This window comes from Lissotriton vulgaris, chromosome 8 (genome assembly GCF_964263255.1).
Source record: "Lissotriton vulgaris chromosome 8, aLisVul1.2, whole genome shotgun sequence".
In the NCBI taxonomy this organism is placed as follows: domain Eukaryota; kingdom Metazoa; phylum Chordata; class Amphibia; order Caudata; family Salamandridae; genus Lissotriton; species Lissotriton vulgaris.
This window is the reverse complement of record NC_141696.1, coordinates 59,528,225-59,544,307: the sequence shown is the minus strand read 5'-3', so window position 1 is coordinate 59,544,307 and position 16,083 is coordinate 59,528,225.

The window sequence follows — 16,083 nt, the reverse complement described above, 5'->3', positions numbered from 1 at the left end:
AAGCGCTTGGGGGCAAAAAGAAAGCACTCTCCGCGCTATAAATGAAATACAGCGCTTTATGGCCAACATAAGGCGCTGGGGGAGAGATAAGGCGCTCCAAAGTGCTAGAGGCAACAATAAAGCAAATAAAAAGTCCTTCAGCAGTTCAGGACCTCAGCAGTCCAGGAATAAAAGAGGGAGCAGCATAGCCCCCAGCAGGACAATCCTTCAGCATCCAGGAAATGTCCATCAGGTGTCCAGGGGCTGGGCAGGGCCCAGGGATTCCCCTGAGCACAAGCAGTAGCACGCCCCTGGCAGATTCAAGTTAGAAACAAGAACAAATTGGAAGGGGACATAGCCCCTTCTTATACAGAAAAAAGTCTTTGAAGTCTTTGTGCAGGCAGTGTGAGAACCAGCTAGAACTGGTTATAGGGAACTCTCTTCAGTGTCAGGGACATAGGTGACAGTCGCGCAGCGGGATGTGGAGCCAGCATTGTGGTCAGGCAGGCACAGCCCTAGTCACTCCCAGGTGCCATCTCCTCCCACTTCCCTGGCAGCAGATGCAGCCTTTCATCCATGGGCTGACTCAGACAACCTCCTGGGGCTCCCCAGCCCCTGTCAGCCTCAAACCAGACAGTCAATCCACAAGCATGCCCAGGCTTTCCTGGACCAGGCTCACCAGCCAATCACACGCCAGACACAAATTACACAAATATGCCAACCTCTAAAAGTGGCACTTCTAGACTAGACACAATCATGCCGCATATACCATTACGCAGCATTTAATCTCACGAGTTTGCACATATCAAACTCGCCCCTGCACTCCCCACACATCAGGAACTACCATGGGCATACATATTCCCCATTCATTCCTATGGGAGGGCAGGTCACTCACCACACATACACAGAGAGCTCAAGCACTTTACACTGTACCACAGTGAAAAAGTGCGCAGAGGCCTAAAATCACCACCACCAGGTTCCAGAAACAGGCAAGGAAAAAGCAAAAAGTCTCAGGGTGAAACTGCCAAAAGGGCCGGGTCCAACACACGTGTACTGTAACAGAGTTTTTTCCGATATGACGGCTCTTGTCCCCCTCTTCCATCACTGCTTGCCCCGAAGGTCTCTCTCTCTGCCGCCATGTCAGATGTGAGTTCAAGAGGGGAGCTTTGTTTGTGCTGTTCTCATCTTGTGATCTGTTGCTTCTTCTTAACTCTTGTGTTTGGACCAGTTTGTTTCAATATTTGAGTCCTCTACCCAAACAATAACAAGATCACACCATGGAAGTGGATTCCAAAGTCACACGGCAGATCCATGGCAGTCTCTTCCCTCCAGTCTACTCGCTGCAACAAAAGAAAACGATTTAACAACACTTGTTGTACTCTATGTGGGATGCATCATTGAAATTTTGCAGGCAAAGCTTTTATGTGATGCTTTGAATTACAGCTTTGCGTTATAGGGAAGCTCCAAAGGGTATTGCAATTTGCAACTCTGTATGGACAGTTGTGGTAAGTTCAGAGAGTTTGTATTTTGTACAGTTTCACACTTCCTGAGCTTTGCACAGTCCTGCTGGGAAATTATTCAGCCACAATTGTATTGGCCTAGAGCCTGGTCTGACTGGATCCACTGTGAGTTTTGCTCTACGCTACAGAATTAGCACTAAAAGAAGTATTGATCACACAAACTCTATCACTTTGGAATGTAACACGTGAGTGATTTGTCATTTAGAAACAGAATTGTATTTTTTTGATTTCAAAAGATTTTATTATTTTGAGGGAGCAAATAAGGAAATAAGGTATAAACATTAGTGATACCATAGAAATCAGATAAGTACAAGCAACATATGAGGCTAAAAAATAAATGTCTCAATGCATATGTCTAATACATTAAAGCTACTGAAGTCAGGTAAATAAATCACTAAAAGGAGAAAAAGTAATAAACAGTAGCCGTAACTGTCAAAAGTAACACTATCAGTTAATATATTAAGGGAAAAAAGGGGGAGGGAGAAGAAAGAATAGAAAAGAGGAAAAAGAGGACAGGGAAAGGAAGAAAGAGAAGAGAACGAGAGAAAAGAACGAGAGAAAGTGGACTTCAAAAAAAACCTTCCTAAAAAGGAGAACTCCATTTAAACAGACAAATCAAAGGGAAATTGAGCAACCAACCCTTTCAAGGCTGAATCCATGTATGAATCTAAGGCAGACCAAACACCAGCGGATATGGTAGGAGAAAGATGAGCAGGATCAACTGAAGTATGAGCACTCCGTAAAAAGGAGACCCAAGCCCACCAGGTATGATAGGAAAGTGAAGAAAAAGACTTCCATTCCATGAGAATGATTTTCACTGCCACGGTTAACAACAGGTCCAACAATTGCAATTCCGTAAAAGCCAAAGGAAGAGGGACCGGGGGAGCTAACGGGCCTAATAGAATTAATGGAAAGGAAAGGTGGAATTTAATACCAAAAATAAGCATAAGATGCTTATGTATTAAATCCCAAAAGGGTTGGAGGAGGGAGCACCCAAAGAACATATGCTGTAAATCCCCAGGTAACAAACCACAACTCCAACACAAGTTATCGTCTTTAAGATGAAGCGAATGCAAACGAGTAGGAGTCCAATGAAGGAGATTCATAGAGAAAAATTTAGATTGCATTAGTGAAGGGGCAATTTTATTACGAAGAGAAAACTTACCAATAAGCTGCCAGGTGTCGGGAGAGATATGGTCCGTAACGTCATGATCAAAGTGATGCAACCATTTCCGTTGTGTAACAGTTGAGGTAGGTAATAGAGAAGACGATAAGAATTTATAGATTCTGGAGGCTACATGTCCAGACCGTATCCATAAGTGAAAAAGGGTGATTGTGGGGGAAGAAGGATGAAGGTGCACCTTGGCAAGTGCTACTTTAATCTTAAGGAAGGTATAAAAATCCAAGTTAGTTAAAGAGAATTGACTTGCCAAGGAAGAAAAAGGTAACGTTTGATCATCAGCATCAAAGAGATGTTTAACAAGCGAAATCCCTTTGTTAGCCCAATAGGACACCAGAGAAGGATCAATATTGATTTTTATTTTAGAATTTCGCCAAATAGACGACCATCTAGATTTATGCAATGGAACCGCAACTCTTCTATCAATCTTGCGGACCGCAGCAATAGTATCTAAAATAATGGAACAGGAGAAAAGGATAGAAAGGGTGTTCGTAGTCATAAAAGAAGCGATCGGTAGTGGGGAGGCAAGAGTTTGTTCTATCAACAGCCAAGATGGAATATGAATAGAGGGGGAAGAAAACCATAAAGCACCTTGAGATGCCAAGAAGGCAACTTGGTACTTCTCCCAATCAGGAAGATTACATCCACCCATGTCACAAGGTTGACGCAAAGATTTATAGGCAATCCTAGCCCGTTTATCATTCCATAAGAATTTAGAAGTGAGAACATCAATTTCATGAAAGAAGGAAGCAGAAAGTTTAACCGGAAGCATAGTGGAAACAAAATTAATAATAGGGGTAATCATCATCTTAAGCGTTTGCAAGCGACCCCACCAAGAGATGTGTTTCGGAGACCAGGTTTCCAAAAGACGCCGCACTTTAAGAAGGGTTTGGGATTCATTATAAGAGACTGTAGCAGCTAAGGAAGAACAAAAATAAATACCCAAATATTTCAATTGTTTAGTTTGCCACTTAAAGCCAGCAGACCCCATATGGTGAGAAAAACAGTACGCATTCAAAGGGAACATCTCAGTTTTATCCCTATTCAAGGTGTATCCAGAGACCTTTGAAAAGAGAGAACTCGTGTCAGAAATGGCAGGGATGGCCAATGCAATGTCATCAGAGAAAATAAGGACATCATCTGCATAAGCAGCTGTTTTGAAACAATGCGAACCAAAAGAAAAGCCTTTAATATCTGGGTGCAGGTCAATCAGTCTGAGAAGAGGGTCAATGGATAATAAAAATAAAAGAGGGGATAAAGGGCAACCCTGTCTAGTACCTGGCGAAGGTTAAAAAAGGATGATGTAGCACCATTAACTCGTATGTTAGCTCTAGGGCGAGAATACAGAGACATAACCATCTGAATAAAGGAGTCCCCAAGATTATGGGCACATAAAATCGCACGCAGGAAAGGCCAAGAAACCTTATTAAAGGCCTTCTCAGCATCGAGTGCCAAGGCCGCAGCTGGAAGTTGAGAACGTTTAGCTGATCCAAGAATGTGACAGAATGTTCGAATATTGTCACGTGCCAACCGACCTTTTACAAAACCTGTTTGCGAGGGATGTATCAGATGAGGAATAAAGGATTCTAAACGTTTAGCTAAGATCTTCGCAAAAAATTTAGCTTCCATGTTAAGAAGAGAAATAGGACGAAAATATTTGGGGTCGGAATGATCCTTACCTTCTTTCGGAATCACTACAATCGTAGCATCAGCGGCAGAACCAGAGACAGAGCCATCTTTAATAAAAGCATCAAAGACGGATTGTAATTTGGGAACAATTACAGGAAGAAAGGTTTTGTAAAAAAGAATAGGGTAGCCGTCAGGACCTGGGGTTTTCCCAGAACGAGTATCTTTAATTGCAGCAGTAATTTCGTCAGAAGAAATAGGGCGATTCAAAAAGGAACTATCTTCCACTGATATCGATTTTATTGGAATTGTCTTTAAAAAGTCTTGACATTGCTCAAAAGATGCCTGATTAGAGGGAGTATATAATTTATCATAAAAATCACGAAACACCCCAAGAATCTCCTCCGTCTGAAATTTCTTATTACCCAAATGATCATTAATAGAAGAAATCCTGGTAGATTTACAAGAAGATTCCTGAAATTTTAAAGTAGCTGCAAGAATCTTACCATACAGAAAGGGGGTGGTGATGAACAGAGTGTCTGAATTAAGCAGACCACTCTTACCCAGTCAAGAGATCAGGGCTTGATCCATCACCGTTATTTAGCTCACTGCATCACCCCAGTTCAGAACCTGGCTATATGCAAATTAGTCTGACCCTGTGCCTCATGGGAACAGGGCAGACCAAACTACCAAGCCAATTCTTCACCGAAAAGGAGACAAGCTTCCAGGGACCGGTTTCTGGCATTTCAGCCGTTGTCGGCCCGGCTTGCTTGAATCCTGGTGGTGCAGTGAGCAAGGGACTCATGTCTGAGTATACCCTGCCACACCTGTAGTGGCCAAATACGATACAGAAAGGGATGGTGCAGTGAGCTAAAAAACGGTGATGGATCAAGCCCTGATCTGTTGACTGGGTACGAGTGTTCTGTTTAATTCAGATACTCTGTCCATCACCACCCCCTTTTCTGAATCGTTTTGTCCACCATAAGCGTGGAAGGGTATGCTCAGATGTGAGTCCCTTGCTCACTGCACCATCAGGATTCAAGCAAGCCGGGCCGAAGATGGCTGTAATGCCAGAAACCGGTCCCCGGAAGCTTGTTTCCTTTCCAGTAAAAGAATTGGCTTGGTAGTTTGGTCTGCCCTGTTCCCATGATGCACTGGGCCAGGGACAAACTAATTTGCATGTAGCCAGGTTCTGAGCTGGGATGGTGCAGTGAGCTAAAAAACGGTGATGGATCAAGCCCTGATCTGTTGACTGGGTACAAGTGTTCTGTTTAATTCAGATACTCTGTCCATCACCACCCCCTTTTCTGAATAGCAAGAATTTTACCAGCTCGATTTTTTAATAAGAGTACCTTAGACTTCTGAGCCTGAAACCCAATATGAGCCCTTCTGGTAACAATAGTATTATATGTGTATTTTAAGTGTTTAATGGATTGTAGACAGGATTTATCCTTAGAGTGACGAAAAAGAGATTCTTGTCTTTTAATCTCATCAGCTAAATCTGTTAGTTCCTTTCTAATAGCAGCATTCCTCCTTGACATACATTTAATGACCTGCCCCCGGAAAGTGCATTTAAAGGAATCCCATAGCATCACTGGTGAATCAACTGAGCCTTAAAAAAAACAGAATTGTATTTAACGCAAATATAATGTAACGTGTTCTAACCTTCAGGAGACTCCTCAAGACCTGGCTCTTCGAACAGTAGCAGCAAACCCCCCCCACTCCTCCCCCCCAGCGCCTTGAGACCCTCACAGGTATGTAGTGCGCTTTACAAATGCTATGATTGATTGATTGATGGATTGAATATGATTTGTAGCTAAAAATAAATATGTAAATGATCTTGTCTTGGAAAACTGATATGGTGATAAACATTTGTTCCTAGACACAGGACTTTGAGGCAGAGTTCACAGTATAAGGGCGCTGATTGCTGCATTTCCCTGTGAATTATAACTGTTGGTCTCTCCCCCCTAAAGGGATCCATACACAGACCTATGACCCATGTGGTCAGAGAGTGAGAGTATGATGAGTCAAGGTAAAGAGAGGAATCTGTTATCTCTGTAAACATATCTCGTGTCCTTGTTTCACTCTGTGTGTCCTCTCAGAGCCCCCTAAAGATGGCCAAAGGGGGAACCCATCCTCTGCTGCATCACCAGAAGAAAGCACAGAAGAAAAAGCCATCCAAAGTAGCCTGGAGCATGGTAGCCTTCTCGTTTCCACAGTAAGGTCTGTCTTGTGGAGATGTAAGATGGTTGCTGCAACGGGGGTATCTCACAGGTGAGGGGTAGCATCTCTCCCGCCAGCTGCCTGCTCTTCCGCCTCCTCCTATGGTGATGTAGGCACCATGATGCTGCAAAAAGCCATGCAGGAGCCGGGGCAGCGAGGAAAGAAGGGAGAACTATGGCCTCAGAGGATAATCAAGAGATCACAAAACATGGCCTAGGGAGGGAGGGAGGGAGTGAGTGAGTGAGTGAGTGAGTGAGTGAGTGAAAAGTTTTTATTGCGCGATTACTTAAAATCATTGCATTAGACCGAAATAATGCAGTCATATTTATCCCCATTAAAAACACCACTTGTCAAACCTGCAGTCAACTATTATACTAAGCATGGGTGAATTTTGCGAATCTGGCGTTCGCGAATTTTGCGGATTTGCGAACTCGCAATCCGCAAAATCCGCGAATTCTCGCGAATTATTTTTTTTTTGGGTGTTTGCAAGTGTTTCTGCCAGTTCGCGAGGATTTGGTACTAGTTCGCAATTGCAAACTTACTTGTCGGCTCGCAACGTTTGCGACTATGTTGTTTCTACGTCTGGTTCATCATCACAGCCTCCCAGCACCCTCTGTTTCACCACTGCCACCCTCTCTTTGACCCATGCCACCCTCTGTTACATCAATGCCACCCTCTGGTTCATCATCACTGTAGATGATGGGGGGGAAAAGCAAGCACACCTGCCCTGCTTCAACTGACATGAAATAATTTGGGGTTAGTTTATTAATGTGTCACTGTTTTAGAATTCCAGGTCTGGCACCTGCTTCCTTATCAGTAATTTGCTTTCTGTTGCAGTGCAATTTTTTTTTTCAGGACCTTTGTGGCCTACTTCTAGCTATTCTATGAGCCTGCTGTGAGGGTCAGAGCAGGGTCATACAATTGTTGCAACTAGCAACTGAACTCTGGAGGGGCCCCAGTCAGGAAGCACTACAGTGAATTGTTACTAATGATGAGTTTGAACTCTTGCACCTGCCGATTGCTTTCAGTTTTGCAAAACTCGTTTTTCTGCAATTTCGCGGGATTCGCGGGGCGCGAACACGCGCGAGATCGGATTCGGAAGCCGCGAATTCGTGTGAATATGCGATTTCTTTTTTTGCGGTGTGTTAGTTCGCAAGGTTTTTTGCGTATTCGCGAGCTTCTTGTAGCGCAAGGCGCGAAGTTACCCTCGCAGTCGTTCAAGGGCGCGGCCATCTTGTTTGCATGATGTATTTCCGTTTCCGGGCGCTAAGTGTAATCTCGCAAAGTGTGCGGCTCGCAAGTACAATTTCGCGAGTGTTCGCGAGGAACATCTCGTGCGAACTTACCCGCACGGTCGTGAACGGGCGCAGCCATCTTGTTTCTCAGTCATTGCTATGGTTTTGGGCATGCTTCTTGTATCCTCTCTAAATCTGTGCCATCCTTTGCTTGTTTGCAGTTTTTTTTAATCTATTTTACTTATTATCTACCCCTCTATTTTTCTAGCCCTATATTTTTGTGTTTACTGCTACTTTTTGTTAATTCTAAACTACTTTTTTAAACTCTTTTCTTTTCTTCTCTTCCCTATTCTATTTTCTTTATTCCTTTCCGCCCAGACCATGGTGAAGGGAGCCGGGAAGCATCCCGAGAAGGGGAACGGTCCCGCACCCCGTGCTCGGCTCCCGTGCGGGCGTTTGAGGGGGGAGACAGTTGCACCCCGGGAGATTTTCAGCCCGGAGGAGGTGGGCGCACTAGTGTTCTATGTACAGCGCCACCTCCCCAGGACCATAATGGCAGGCGGCAAGATCGGAGGTGGGTACGCGATGTGGGATCGCCGGAAGCGGTGGGATAAGGTGTGCCGGGCCATGTACCACCACTCTCAGGTCCGGCGCACCTACAACCAGGCCACCCACCGCTGGACGGATGTCCTGACCCGTGAACGAGATCTGCTCGACCTGCTTGGCCTCGAGATCCCCGGGCTTGGTGAGTAGTAGTAGTAGCTATTTCTTTACTACTCTGTTTTCTCCTGCTGTGTTATTATATTGCAATTTTTTTTTTTTACCAAGAGCAATAATGCTGCTCATTACATTGTAGGTATATTATATTTCAAAATCTTCTGTGCATTTCAGGTGCACTGCTCTCCTTCTCAGTAGTGTTGCTACTATGCTTATTTGTTTCCGATTTTGTGTTCATTTCATTGGCCTGTGAAATTATGTATGAGTGTAGTTTAAAGAACTGCGTAATGCTACACACTAAGGTTCAGATGTTTAATTACCGGCGCATCCCTGCAAAGTAGCAGGGATGCGCCAGTAATTGTGTGCCACGCCACTATCACCCATGGTGCGCCGTATTTACAATGCGGCGCACCATGGGCCCAAAACGTCACCAAAGCGTTACGCATCTGTGCCGTAAGGGCGGCGCATTGCTGGAGTTGCGTCGCAACGATGGCGCAGCTCCATCAATGCTCTGGGGTGCCCTATCTCCCCAAAGCTGCGTCAAGCCGTACGTCTGCTTCAAGCAGGCGCAGGGTTTGAGTCACGCATCATTGTCGTTAAAGTGAGTGATTGAAATCTTGTAGATTTCCCTCAGCCACCTTTAGGATGCGTTCCTGCGCAGGAACGCCCTCCCTTGCGCCGGAACGCCCCCTGATGGCGCAGGGCTTTACAACGTGATGCATCTCCCATATGCGTCACGTTGTTAATATACGCCGCACCATTGCGCCTCTTTTGTGCTGCCGCTGCGTCACAAAAGTCACGCAACAATGGAGCAAAAGAGCCGCAAGGGGCTTCTAAATCAGCCCCTACAGACTCAAGTCCAGTCCTTCCTTTGTACACATGGCGATAAGAAGAAATAGTGGTGGTGGATTGATAGTTTGAGTATTTTAATGACTGGTTAATGTAGTAGGAAACTTTAGTGTTGTCGCTGATCTGCAATCACGGTGGACTTTGGCTGTCACTTCGCGTGCTGCGGACTGCTGCCTGCCAATCCTAGGCAAACCTTTTTAGTACTTTGTGTAGTGAGTTACATAAGAAGTTTACAATTCGACGGTCCGCAAATCAAGCAATACTAATAACGTAGTAGACCACATGAGATTGGTCAATAATATATCCAGTTGAATAGTTGTCTATTTGCTATTTCGCCAAAATATTTTGTTAGTTCTTTTGAAATGTTTGATTTGGTTGACAAATATCATCCATGTTTTCTGTTTTTCTTTCTTTCATGTTGTACATCAGCTTCCCCCAGGGGCAAGAGGAGGACACAGGAGGAGGAGGAGGAGGAGGGTGCTGTTGAGGATGCAGGCCAGGATCGGGCAGGCGAGGGCTCCTTTGCTAGCCCCAGTACGTTTTAATTTTAATATAGAGTACTTATTTTTTCCCAGCGTTCCTCATTCGATTTTTTCTAAATCGTCTTTGATATTCTTGTAGACTGGATCTAAATTCTTATCCTGCCTCGACTATGACTGCGTGTGGTATTACTAGATTATTCTTATTAGTCTGTCTGTGTAGCTAACTAAGATTGCATATTTGGCAATTCCATTGGACTCCCATTCTAGTCAGCAATAGCTCTATGCACAGAGTGCAGTCCTCTGGGATTGTCCATAATGTCTTTTCAAGTCTTCTAAATGTTTATGCTTTGACAATTGCCAACAATAAAAAGGTGAATGACCACCAAGAAAGAATAAGATACTACTTTACTTTTGGTTTGGATAGAAGGACAATCCATTCTACTACTGTTGCAGGGACAAATCTGCACAAACAGAACTATGGACACTGTTAGAACTGGCTATTTCTGGTAGGCTAAGGCTGACGCCAAAGCCAGGCAGAAACCACCAATCTAGTCAGGGCAAGGAAGTCACACGCCAAGATAACCCCTGCTCACCCCCTTGGTAGCTTGGCACGAGCAGTCTAGGCTAAACTCAGAGGCAATGTGTAAAGCATTTGCGTCAGCGCACAACAGCAACAACATACTAGGCACACCACAAAAGAGACTCCACACAAGGTTATTATAAAAATACCTTTTGTATTGTAAAAGCACATCAGATAAAATCACACATATACATGGTGCCAATTGGCACGGGCAATATTCACATGGGATTATTCACAAGACAGGGCCACAAGGGCCACTGTCACAATCAGCACTTTAGTAGAAATGAAATACTATCAGAACTTAGACTAAAAGAGTATAAAATCACTGTAGCACAAAGTAACAGTTATGAATCACATCCAGTAACTACTGGGAACAGGTAAGTACACACTACGCAACCCTAAACCCCTTAGGAGCATGTCACGCAGGGAACCAGGACCTCACTAGGACCCCCTGTATTAGAAAGAACAACCACCTAAGGATAAAATCCACTTAGGGGTATAAATCAGAACACATTACCCATGATGCATGAATATACATTCAGAGGAGTAGTAAAGAAAGAAAGCACATGATGTATAGACCTACACATTCAGCGGTGTTTAAGAACAGAGCACATGATGCAATCAAAATACATTCAGGGGTGCAGCGCAAGGAGACACATGAGGACCAAACATTCAGAGGTGCAGCGCATAAAAAGAAAGACACATAATGCATAAATCATCCAGAGGTGTCAAGAGTAATACCATAGCGCAAATATCACATGAGGCCTAAAAACCTTCAGAGGTGCAGGAATAACACATGATGCAAGAGATCACATTCAGAGGTGCAATAACCATACCATTGCGCAAACTCACATAAGCCACTACCTGTGGCAGTCCCTAGGCCAAGGGCCTTGTTGGGGCTCAGACGCCCTGAGTCTCAATGTCAGGGTGTCAGTCTCAAAGTACAAAAAGCCTAAACGTGGCAGGTGCCCACAAAGTGCTGGGCACCTGGAGAACAACAGAACTGCGCCAGGGCCCTCACTGGCCCTCAGGCACCAACTGCGCCACCGCTGGAGCCACACAGGCTCTGGGAATAACACACATGCCCCAGACGTTGGAGCCACAGAGACTCTTAAAACACTGGTGCCCCTGGAGCCTCACCGGACTCTGACACGTTGGGGCAACCCACTGCCAACTGGGGCCGCCCTTGAAGCCCTCGTGGCTTCGCACTGGCAACAGGCGCGCTCTCGCGCCACTAGGGGGGGGTGGACACCGACGACGTGTCCCGGCGCCCCTCCTCTCTTCTGCCCCCCTCGTTGGAGTCCCCTACGGGGGACTCTGACCTCTCAAAAATGCCCCCAGAGAGTTGCTGGAGCGGCCCTCTGCCAACTGGGGCCGCTCGGCAGTGCACAAGAAACTGCCCCCGGGTTGTGGGAGCCTCTACAGGCTCTGCGCGACGTGGGGGCGGCCCGCTGCCATCTGGGGCCGCCCTACATTCACCAGCGTCTCTTGGCCGGTCAAACGCCCGAACCCCACTCACCGGTCTCCTGGGGCGGCGGCTGCATGTGAAGGCTCTCTGCTCCTGCCGCCGGAGCCCCGCCTGCTCCAACAGACGGCGGCTCCTCCCGCCGGCTTCAAGGTGGCGGCTTCCACTGGCGGCGGGGGAATCTCCGGTCTCCCTCTGCACACGGGAGACCGGCAACGACAATCAGAGCTTCCCCCAGGCAGGGGGAAGCGGGAACAGCTCTCTCCCGGCCGCCATGCGTCCTTCCTCCTCCTCGGCTCCCCACAACGTCATGAAAGCAGCTTCCAGGAGTCAGCCAACCACAGCGCGGCTCCTGGACCAGGCCCCCGTCCAAGGACCAATCAGAGCACGGCTCTCCTCGGGTCTCGGCCAATCCGGTCGCGGCCCCTTCGTGGTTTGTTTTCCTCCGCGGCAGATCGAGGTGGGCACTCGTAGATAATTAAACCAATGCAGGCAGGAATCCTCAGCGCATCCAGCGCTATAAACAAGCAGGAAAAGCGCTCCTAAGCGCTAGAAAGTCCAGAGAAAGCGCTCTCAAGCGCTTGGGGGAAATGAAGTGCTCCAAAGCGCTAGACAGCAGGCAGAGCGCTCCCCAGCGCTATCATCAAAGTAAAGCGCTCCTCCAGGGCTGCAAGCACCAAAGCGCTTCCAAGGCGCTAGAACACAAAGTTTCAAGGTCCTTCCAGCAATGCAGCTCCACCATGCTGCACAAAGGTCCCAGAGAGTCCCAGGGGGCTAAGCAAAGTCCCCCCTTCAGCCCAGGCAGGGCAGAGGGGTCCCCCAGGAGTCCAGGCATCCAGGGGCTGGGCAGCGCCCACCCCTGGTAGATCCAAGTCAGCCACAAGAGCAAGAACAAGAACAAGTTGGAAGGAGACACAGCCCCTTCTTATACACAGAAATGCCTTTGAAGTACTTCGTGCAAGGGACCCCGAGTACTGGAATGTTTCTGGTTTTCGTCTTCCTGACAGCTTCAGGGCCAGAGGTGACAGTGGGCCGTCAGGATGGAGAGCCAGCAGGGTGGGCGGCAGGCACGGCCCGGCACCACCAGACGCTCTTTCCTCCCATCCCTGACAGCAGAGGGGCCTTCATCTACGGCTGACTCAGACCCCCTCCTCTGGGGCTTTGCAGACCCTGCAGACCCTGTCCTACTCAAACCGGACAGTCCATCCACCAGCAGATCCAGGCACTCCTGGGCAGACTCACCAGCCAATCACACGCCAGAACCAACTTACACAAATATACCAACTTCCAAAAGTAGTACTTCCAGACTAGGCACAGTCATGCCGCATACATCATTTTGCAGCATTCATTCTCACGAGTTTATACATACCAAACTCGAACCCTGCACTCCCCACACAACAGGAACTACCATGGGCATACATATTCCCCATTCATTCCTATGGGAGGGCAGGTCACTCACCACACCTATACAGAGAGCTCAAGCACTTTACACTGCACCACAGTGAAAAAGTGCGCAGAGGCCTAAAATCACCAACACCAGGTTCCAGAAAGAGGCTAGGAAAAAGCAAAAAGTCTAGGGGTGAACCTGCCTAATGGGCCGGGTCCAACACGACCCCCTTCCAGCCAAAACGCAGGGTAGACCAATCACACCACTGATGGGCTTCACTGCTTTGGGCGACAAAACCACGGACACGGCCCCGCACAGCAGGGAGAGCGTCCAGTTTTTCGCCACTCTGAACCTACCTGGTTACCTCCAAACAATAACTCTCTGGCACAACTAGACACCCCACTGGTACTCCCTAGTCATCCACAGCCAAGACCGTCCAAATCACAGGTCCTAACTAATCCACAGAGCGGGGGGCAATAACCCCTGGCACACAATAGCCATTCTCCACTCTTTCTCTCAGTGTAGCTACAACTACCACTGATCCAACAACCTAGGGTCCACACCCTCAGGCTAACCAGAGGTCTTGGGCAAGAATGCCCCACCCTACCTCTACTTCTGGGTTTCCGCACCCTCACAGAGAAGCATTCACCAGAACACAATTCTCCTACCAGATCAGGACCTCACTCCATCACTGGTCTACCACCTGGAAACTATTTCACTTCTGAGGTACAAAGCACACAGCACAGTACCTCTCCAAGCAGGTGGGGGGGGACACAGTCCACAGCAAAGCCCCCTTTCCTCTACCTTAGTGAAAACAACAAACTGCAGGTGAGCCCCAGAACACACAGCAAGGGCAGCCCCCTCAGTCTCTTCAGCTGATCCACTTTGGTAGAGATTCCTCTTGACCTAGAAGTTTCCTAATCTCCCAACCTAAGATCTAAACCCTCAGGTTGCACCGGGGTCAGAAGTAAGGACACCGTCCCTCTGCACCCCCTTCCAGTTCCATGACTACAGGCCCAGTATGTCTCAGGCTAGACAGAGCACACGCCAGCGGCGTATCAGCGACACACTCTCCTCCAGTACTTTCTATCTCAGGGTGATTCTCAGTATGTCCCAGGCTAGACAGAGCACACGCCAGCGGCGTATCAGTGACACACTTTCCTTTAGTACTCCCTATCACAGGGTGATTCTCAGTATGTCCAAGGCTAGACAGAGCACACGCCAGCGGCGTATCAGTGACACACTTTCCTTTAGTACTCCCTATCACAGGGTGATTCTCAGTATGTCCAAGGCTAGACAGAGCACACGCCAGCGGCGTATCAGTGACACACTTTCCTTTAGTACTCCCTATCACAGGGTGATTCTCAGTATGTCCAAGGCTAGACAGAGCACACGCCAGCGGCGTATCAGTGACACACTTTCCTTTAGTACTCCCTATCACAGGGTGATTCTCAGTATGTCCAAGGCTAGACAGAGCACACGCCAGCGGCGTATCAGTGACACACTTTCCTTTAGTACTCCTTCCAGGTCAGGCCACAACCCCAACCCGGCTTTCCCCCCTCCTCGGGGAATGACCTCCAGAGGCCCCACCAATGGTCCAGCACTTTAGACGGTCAAATGCTCAGCGAGCCAGGACTTCTGCACCCTCCACTAGGAGCGGTACTGCCCAACACTAGGACCGCCGGAGATCTGGTTACAGACACTCCCCGTCCTCTAGACACAGGAAGATCCTCCTCAAAGGACCTATGTACAGCTTAGGCCCCTGACCTGGCGCTCCCTTAGGGAACCCTCCGGGCCCGGAGATAGGGTTTCAGGCCAACGTGGGACACACCGTCCCACACTCACTCCACCTCCACTGAGACAGGACGTGAGCCCCTACACCCTACCCTTTCTACTGGGATCTAGCTGGGCTACACATGAACCTCTTCACCTACACAGGATCATCAGATACACAAGCCACTGCTTTTAGAATCACTCCCTAATGCCACTGCAAGACATCTAGCACACCGCCAGACATCCACCTTCTTGTCCAGTTCCTCTGCAGGACCTCCTGCACACCACCAGAGGTACACCTCACGTGCAAGCTCCTTTTTAAAAAAAACTCACACCAGCTCCTCCAGTTCAAGACACCACCCATCCACACACTCCCCTCCCTCGGATTGGTAAGGCAGTTTCTACCACCCCTGATTTCTCAACCTGACCACACGTGACACAGGTACCAAACTCTGGGAGCGGGGAATGGGATTTCACGCGCACTGGACAAATTAAAGCTGCCACCACTGGATCCTACCACACTGGGGAATCCAGACACACACACTACACTCAGGGAACAACCACCCTCCTGAGCTAGTCTTTTCTCCTCACACTCCTCTCTCTCCAATCTACCCACACACACATGGGGATAGGATTTGGGATTGGACACTGGACCCAGCAAGGGATTCCTAATCTATGGGAACCTCCCCCTCTACTGGCGTCCCGCCCTGTCACTTTCTCTAATCTGCCACTAAACATAAAGCGCAGAAACACATTTGAAAATGACACTCTTGAGGAAAAAAATCAAAATCAATAATCCCAAACATGTGACTATCTGAAAAAAAACAATTGTAGAGTTTTGTAATGTAGCCAGTTGTCGCTATGGCACTGCGCAAACACATGTCCAAATCCGCACCGCTGACCCACCAATGTTAGAACTGGCTATTTCTGGTAGGCTAAGGCTGACGCCAAAGCCAGGCAGAAACCACCAATCTAGTCAGGGCAAGGAAGTCACACGCCAAGATAACCCCTGCTCACCCCCTTGGTAGCTTGGCACGAGCAGTCTAGGCTAAACTCAGAGGCAATGT